The sequence below is a fragment of the Sitodiplosis mosellana genome, unplaced genomic scaffold (assembly GCF_009176505.1).
Source record: "Sitodiplosis mosellana isolate CC-2019 unplaced genomic scaffold, AAFC_SMos_1.0 Smas_scaffold_6226, whole genome shotgun sequence".
NCBI classification, from domain to species: Eukaryota; Metazoa; Arthropoda; class Insecta; order Diptera; family Cecidomyiidae; genus Sitodiplosis; species Sitodiplosis mosellana.
In genome coordinates, this window is record NW_022601467.1 from 5,092,178 (window position 1) to 5,100,757 (window position 8,580).

The 8,580-nt window shown below is 37.6% G+C and overlaps 1 protein-coding gene across 3 annotated transcripts in view; it reads right to left on the reverse strand.

Annotated features, from left to right (window-relative positions):
- LOC129577758 (netrin receptor unc-5) overlaps positions 1–5,317 on the reverse strand; it is a 181,791-nt gene extending 176,474 nt beyond the window's left edge. Inside the window, exons 1-2 of one of the 3 annotated variants that reach the window (XM_055465268.1) lie at positions 5,238–5,306; positions 4,028–5,027 (exon numbers count right to left, since the gene is read on the reverse strand). The gene's annotated coding sequence lies outside the window, so the exon portion shown is untranslated. Of the gene's footprint in view, positions 1–4,027 lie in introns of all 3 variants that reach the window. The other 2 variants (XM_055465270.1, XM_055465271.1) reach the window with 2 other exon arrangements.
- Between the last annotated feature and the right edge of the window lie 3,263 nt (positions 5,318–8,580).

Consider the following 8,580-nt stretch of genomic DNA (forward strand, 5'->3'; position numbering starts at 1 on the left):
GTGTGTGTGTGTGTGTGTGTGTGTGTGTGTGTGTGTGTGTGTGTGTGACGGGGTTGACAATGTGTTTTTCGGCGCGGGGTCACCATCCATCCAAATTGCATCACCGACTAAATTTTTTTTTTTTTTAAATAAGCATGATCTGCAAGTACATCACATTATAATCCAATAAAAACCTTATCCATGTTCGTTATGTCCTTTGGGAAAATCTATTGACGGCAATATCGCAATGAATGTGCATATGCGGCTTTTGTTATATTTTTGTTACCGTGCTATTTATGCTGCGTTCACGTTTGGTTGATGCCAAAGAAAAAAGCGTGCAACTGCAGCACAGAGTGACTTGAGAGAGCGAACAACGATAGTGAGAGTTGGTTTGAATGAAAAATCCCCACAGGAATTTCATTTAGCAGAGCCAGCAGCAGCAGCAGTGAATGCAAAAAAAAAATTGAAACGAGAGAACTAGCTGGGTGAGAGTGAGTGAATCGCCGTGTATTTTTCGTTAGGAAACAAATTAATTCTTTGGCAAGCATAACGAACGGTTAGCAACGTCTCTTCCTCTCTGCTGTCGTCCTGAACGCTGTTCGACGAGAGGGGGTCACCTTTTCTATAAATTTATGAAATATAGAAAATTGACTAAATCAACAATTCAAACAAAAGGGTTGCATGACATTGTGTGCGAAAGAGCGTGTGTTGTGTGCGCTGCCACTGCCGCTGTTGTCGTCGTTGCAACAGCGTTCACATCATTGACTTTCGGCAACGAAATACCCGCTCTTTCTCACTCACGCGTCTGTGCTCTATTCACAACATTTCGGAAGTCAAAATTCTTTATTGTTGTTTATAATTTGCATAACCAATTCGAAAGCAATTATTATTGCGTCGCATACATTGAAAATGTACTGGTGGTACAAATGCCTGTGAATACGCATGCAGACACACACACATATACACAATAACAAAAAAAAATACAGCACAATACATATAATGCGAATTAGAATGGTTTCACCGCCATTGAAGAAGAGAAAAGAAGCGAAATCAAGTAACAATAGACCGAAAATACGCTGAGAGAGTGTATCGCTATCTAAGACACAAAAAAACGTCGTTGATCCACTCACCACACACACAGCAACAACAAAATGTGGAAACACACAGCGAGAGGGAAGCGAATAAAGAGAGTGAACACGAAATAAGCACCACATAATTTGACTTGATTTTTCTACGAACCGTTTTCAACATGTTGCACTCGTCAAAATTCATTTTTCATTCAGCGCCTGATTAGACATGATTAGCATAGCAATTTATAAAACAAGAATATACCAAATGGAACAAAAAGTAATAAAAATGAATAGCAATGCGGCGATGATAAGGCCAACGAACAGAAGAAAGAAAAAAAACATGCTATTGATTTATTCGTAATGACCGATAAATTTTTCGTTTTATGGCTGTTGTTTTGTTGCTATTACTGCTGTTGTGTTTTTTTTCTTCTCGTTGTTATTGCATGCAAATCAACTGGCACAGTCGATAAATCGACTACGATGAGCTGAAAGAATTCTTTTCTTCTTTTTTTGTGTGGTTGTTCGGTATAATTCCGACAAATGAATATCACAATAAATTGCACAAGTTTCTGCTTGCTAAATACGCAGTGGAAATCGAATGCAGTGGTTTTTATTTTGTGATAGCTGCTTGGTTCGTTGGCAGCTAAGCGGCTTTTCGAAAGCACTGTACTCGACCGCGGCGAAAGTTCAAAGAATGCTCAGAAGGAGCAGAAAAATATACACTCAACGAAGAGACACACAAAGGTGGAATGGGCCGAATCGAATGATAATAAAAGAAGAAAACTAACGGATTGACGACGAAAATTTTTCAAACAACGACAAACACGCACATTATTCACATGCATTGGATTTTTATTACGTGAAAAATGTGCGAGATATGTGCTCAGCGCTCAGATGGCAGATTCGATTTGTGCCAAATGTGTGACTTGAGGTGGAAAGAAAAATGTGCTTCGGTGTTGCAATGAGCCCACATTTTGGGATATTCGCTCTCCTTTCAAAGCATTTTCTAAGTCCATTAGTTTCGGTATTGGCGCGTCATTTGCATAATATATGAGCCCGATGTGCATCAGCCACGACATACCGTTGAATCGATTATAAGTTGAAATTCAATTTGGTTTTGTTTTTCCTGGTTCTCGTTCACATCCATCTGCTGGGGAGAATAGCACACATTGGATTACTCGTGTGGTCCCGAGCGAATGAGAATTTGATCAACTCTTCATGATTTGACTCAATGGTGAATTATTTATTGAAAATAGTTATGTGTGTATGTGTGTGTGTGCTTTTTATCCAGTCTTTATTCAATTTTTAAACATTTTGTATGCTCAAAAATGTTTGTCAACGACCTCGTCACAAAAAAAAACAACAAAACACATGAAGACCACATGCGATTCGGAACAAAAATTCGTTCCTTTAAACGCATTCAAACAAAAAGTAAATAAATTATTTTGAAATATATTATTAAACATGTATGATTATTCTTGATTACATGCTCCGTTCCGATTCTCCGCATTCAACAATTTCGGGTATTTTTTTTTTTCTCTCCTCTCATTTTGACAACCGAAACACTGAAAAATGTCGATCCAACCGTTCGTTCCGTGTGGTTCGAATTAGTTTCGGTTACAAAAAAATATGATTATTATTATTACTGTACAATGCGAGAGAGAAGAAAAAAACATTGTAAAAATGTATTGTAGAAATGTTTTCGGAGCATTTCTTATGGTTTGATCAAAAAATTGTTTAATTGCATACATGTCCGTTTGAGTTGTTCAGGGTGTTGTGTACATATTTCAAGTTGAAATTTTCAACTCGATTTTTCTGGATTCGAAAAGGTTTCGGCATGGGTTTATGTATCTTCTTCTCATATTATTGTATAAATATTATTCGGTGGTTCACTATGTTTCTATGTTGATTCACTTCATATTTTGGGTTCATATTTATAACGATTTCGTTATAATTTATAATACACGGTTGTGGTACAGAACGAAATGAAAAAAAAAACATTGGGCTGGCCAATTCGAAATAATTTTATTATCATATTGCTTGGCATTTTGTTGGTGCTCGATTTGATGGTACAGTATTGGATTTCGGTTCGCATTCGAAATTCATCTGTCCGATCGAAATGTGTTTTCAGTGAGTACGTAAGTTTATAATTTTTATGGCCTGTTTTCTCGGATTTTTTTCCAGTTTATTCTCTCTCTTCCTCTGTCTGTCTGCCTTGCTTTTATTTATGATCCTCCACTAGTTTATGGATTTATTCGTTGTTGTTTTTTTTCTCTTGAGCATATGATTTGTAGTTCATATTTGTTTAAGTCAGTTTCGGAGCGATTAAACTGGCAGTAAAACACAGAGAAAAAACACGACGAATAATCGAGCAGCATCGAAAAAATGAGAGATATGCTTGCTTTTTGATAACTGTAATTTTTATGCTTAATTAATAATTATGCATTGCATTGGCATCGAATGTGAAAAGATGCCATTCACCGTACGGAGGAAACACAATATACATACGCATTTCACTGTGCTCGATTGCTGAATTATTGGGGCAAGTTAGTTCGGTTTCACCGATAACTAATTTTAGTCAAACGAAAAATTTCATGAACGAGCATACCATAGGAAAGGCAAACGCGAGCCATCTTAAAAAGGCATCAATCACATCGTAATTAAAATCAACACACAAATCGGATTTTGGGTCGAGATCTCGTTTTTTTTTTCTTTCGTTGTTGTTCTCTTCATCATCATAATAATTTCATTCGATTCCATTCTCTGGCGTGGCAAAATGAGAAAGAATGCATGATTTTGTCCATAAAACGATTTGCTTTTCTCAAACGAAATAAATTTTCGATAATGAGATTTTTGAACACCAGATTAACATAGAGAAACAAAGCACATACACAGAAAATTGATGATAAGTCTAGTTCTTGTCTGCTGCTATACATGTGCAGAGTGGAGCATAGAAGATGAATCTAGATGTAACTTACCCATAAAATTTGACTATTATGTTGTATAATTTTTTTTTTCTCTTTCTCCTTTTTGTAAGCTCCTTCAACGAAACGAAACAGAATTTATAATCCAATTTAATCCGGCAGGTCAATTAATAATCTGAGTTTATTTCTTTGTTCTGATTTTGTTGGTTCGGTTTTTTTTTCTCTGTCAGTATTAAAATTGTGCTTTTAATTATTCCACAAATATGTATGCGTTTCGAATCGATCAGCGAGATTGAAATCTCTGCATCTAAATGTGTGTCTTCTCACAACAAATTTTCACTCAATTAACTTCTCCACTGTGTGTATTGTTTCGATTTTGGTGATTCGAGGGGCACCGAAGGCGATTGGGAATTTTAATACAATGGATTCGGTAGCGCACCAATCAAACACATTCACGTCTTACAAAATAATCCTGTCTAATAAATTTAATTTGATTCACTTCGAAAATAGAACACAAGAACTTTCAATATACACGAAACACAGGCCAGAAAAAAAATTGCCTTGGCCAAACAGAATGGCTATTCGCTCTGCCTTTTATCAAAACTGCTATTGTATCGGATTTTAAATGAATTTTGACAAAGTTTTCTATATTAAATTTTCAGCACTGGTTGTCGATGCGGCAGAACAAAAATTTCGATCACTCTTGGTTCAACAGATACAGCACACTTTAGTTCAAATTCACACAGTTTTCGACCGTAAATTTGGTTTTGATTGTTATTTCAAATATGAAACTTTGTTGTTTGTTAAACGGACGTCTCGATGAGATTTTTTTTCTATTTTCTTTTCTTCTCTTTAATTTTCACAGAATTCAATTAAGTTGATAACAAACTCGAATCAAGTCAAACAGTTGTGTGTGTTGAGTTCACAAGATTTCGGTGTCTATATGTTCTTCTTTTTTTTTGTTTCTATTTAACTTCTTTTATTTACTCTTTACCGTTTTTTTCTCTCTCAGTTTATTTCAGAATATTTCGATTGTATGTTCACTGATCAAAAACTGAATAATGAAACCAATAAAAAAAAAATTTCAGTTGAAAAAAAAACACATGAAAAATTATGTTGGTAATTTAAACAAGAAATTGCTTTGAGTTCTCGTCAATGATTCAGAAAAAAACACAAATTTTCAATAAACACCGAAACAACACAAGATATAGTGGAAAAATGTTTGATCAAGAATTGAATTGTGTCGGCACGGAACGTAAATTACGAGAGCCAGGCGTAAAAATTTGTGTAAAGCGCAAACGAAATAAATGCACATCCACTAAACAGCACGATCTTACGCAAACTGAAATTTGAAATAGTCTAAACAGAATGTTAAGGCTCCTAACCAAAACAAAAATTGAACTCGAGCACACACACACGCCCGGCTGGAAGCAGCGAATTCCACTTCAGTGCCGTATACACACATCTACGGCGACGCTGCCGATGCGTTCCGACCAAGCGACCAAAGCATCCGAGCGATGTGCATATTCACACTCATTCCCGTACACACAGAGTGCGGTCCGCATTTCCATGCTGTCGAGCCGTTCGCATTCGTCGCAACGTGTGATTGCGGTTGCCGTTGTCGATTGCCTGTTCTCCACATTCTAATTTGATTCTTGAATTGTACTCAATGAAGGCGCAAAGCTAGCGGCACTACTCTAACCCGTGCATGTTATTGCATTTCCAATTGATTTGCTGTTTCGGTTCGTCGAGTACGACGACTCGTTGCCGTGCGTGCGTATGTTTTTGTTTTCATTTCGATCGTAGTAAAGTTTTGTTTTGAGTACATCTCGCATTGGTGCAACCGAGCACAGAGCGGTACTCGCTGTGTGTGTCGCGGATGGAGCAATTGATAGGACCCAAGAGTGAGAGAACCACACAGTCGTTGCATAAATGCACTCACAGCGGTGAACAGAACAACCGACTTGGAATGGAAAATGCTGTGTAGCTGAAGTGCTGCTGCATCGCCCGATGAGGATGATAAGACACAGAAAACGTGACCGCCGTTCGAGATGCAGCAGCAACGAAAAAAAAACAACAACACCATACGTTGGAAAATCACATGGGATATTGTGATTGTGTGTTGTTGCTATTACGCTACGTGTGCTTTGGGTTATTGTCGCTTTTATATTAATGTAATGTTATTCTTATTGCCGGCATATTTTTGAGTTGTTTATTCTCGGTTTTGACTCAATGCATACTTGCTGCTGCAGTCACGCGAATTGAGTGGTTTTTTTGTCTCCCGTCCCGTTCTCATTCGTTGTTGTTGTTGATGATGAAGAGATGATCTGCTTGGATTCTAATTGATTTTGTACATTTTCGCTTGCCAGTGCATTATTTCTCCATTGAATTCATTCATTAGATTCAGCAGAACGATGCGTCGTTCGTTTTTCTAAAAACTGACAATCAAATGAATTCTATGCTCTTTACCTCGAATTTAAATCAACTTGTCAATTTATGGAATTATTTTTCTCTCTCTCATAACATATATACACAGAGTCCGTATATGGCCGTTGAAAAAATCTCAATTGCATTTTGTGTGCACACAGAAAGCGAATTCATCAGAACGCTGCAAAAAAATACCCTCTTAATTAAGTTGAGTGGACATTCATCACAATAAAAGGTCGATTTGTTTTATAACGCAGAACGCTTGATGCCAGAAATAATTGCATTTCAAATCTGTTTGTGAGCTACTGCGAATTTTGTATTCATCCACACGCTAATACTCTTAACTTGGCGCATGGCTGTTAGTTTTTTTTATATTCATTTGGGTTTTCTTTCTATCATCCGCTGGTGGATGACACTCTGTTTGTTGCACATTTAGTGAACTTTTTTTTCGGTAAACGCTATTACAGTGAACGAAGCCTGGCTAGCGGATATAATTTATGGATGATTTTAACTTGATATTAAAACGTCCGAAAAAAACACAAGCAGAAAATATATTGGAGCCAAGAGAGAATGTGCACAGTCTGGTCATGCTTCAGCTGGAAGAGAGAGAGAGAGAGAGAGAGAGAGAGAGAGAGAGAGAGAGAACAAGTGAACGAGAGCAAAAGACACGGGGGCATAGCATGCTATGCATTCAATACATTACACTGTCAAACACAATGAAATTATTTGCTTGTGATATGATAAAATATCTGAAGAGAAATTTGTGATGTTGAGAGATGATATGATCTCTCTCTCTTTCTTTCTCTCAGGACGCATCATAAGGAAGAAATATTGCACGCTTTTTTCGTCCATCGGTGTGTTTTCATTTCTCTCTCTCTCTCTCTCTCGGTCTATGTTGAGAGCGCATCTCTTTTTTCCGCCATTGAGTTGGCGATTTCACATGCGATGGTAACATTACAAAAGAAAATCGATGCGCCGGTACTAATGGTTACTAGATGGCAAATTGAACGAAGGAAAATTGCACGGATTCAAGCACGAATAGTGTCATGTGCATCGGTGTTATTTTTTGTGCTCTTCTGTTCGGTTGGCCAAACGAAAGACATTGTCATACATCGTTGCATGCTACTTCAAAACAGAAATATTCGTACATATAATATTTACCCGGCTATGGGGATGAGATATCACATCACATCTACATTCACTGTACGGTGAACCATTTCGTTGTGTTCCTAAATAAATGAGACAAAATGAGAAACGACCATGTTGAACAAAGTGCTCTGTTACAATATGTATACAAGCACACGCTTCCAACAACAACAACAGAGAAAAATATGATAGAAGAAGGGCACTAAGGTTACAAATACACGAAAAGTATGTTCTCGCGCACGTCAAGAAGATTTATATGAATCAACATTCCATTGGCATTCTTTGTAGTTTGCCTTGAATCGTTATCAAATAAAATGAAATTTTCCGTCTTTCGTTCGAGAGATAGAGATCACTGACAGAATCGACGATGACAAAAAAACCAATACGTTCACTGTGTGTGAATGTGTGTATGTGTGAGTGTGTGGTTTTTTCGCCCTTCTTTCGAAAAATGCCTGACATAGATCTACGCGCGTTCTATGTGTGGAACAAAAGAAGCATTTGCTGTTCGCGAATCGCATCCTCTGCTGACGAATATTGTCGCCTGCATTCCAGTGTCCCTTCACAAAACGCACTCACCCAAGTGGCTGTCGAGGAAATTATTTCACCATGTTGTAGAGAGAACGTATCAATGCACCCTGAATTCGTATGCATGTATAGGGGAGTAACACAGATCATAAAGCAATTTCATATTTTCCTTGTTTTTTCGGCTCAATGTCGTCATGGTCGTTTCCCTGTTGCGTTCATGGCCCATCTCATTACATCCGTATCCATGCACACGTACATCATTTGGTGAAAGCAGAGACGAAGCCGAAGAAAAGGAATTGCTTGATGAACCTGGTGTTAATGCAATGCAATGGATTTTTGCTGGGCTTGTGCGTCCTCACAAGAAATACAAACAGGCGAAAATGTTGCTGTTAATGAGATATGGATGCGAACAGAAGCATTTGAGGCTTTATCACATACATCCGCTCACCGGTGGTGGTGCGTATGCATCGCACAGACACAGTTGTGAATTGTTAAAAACGTTGCGTTAA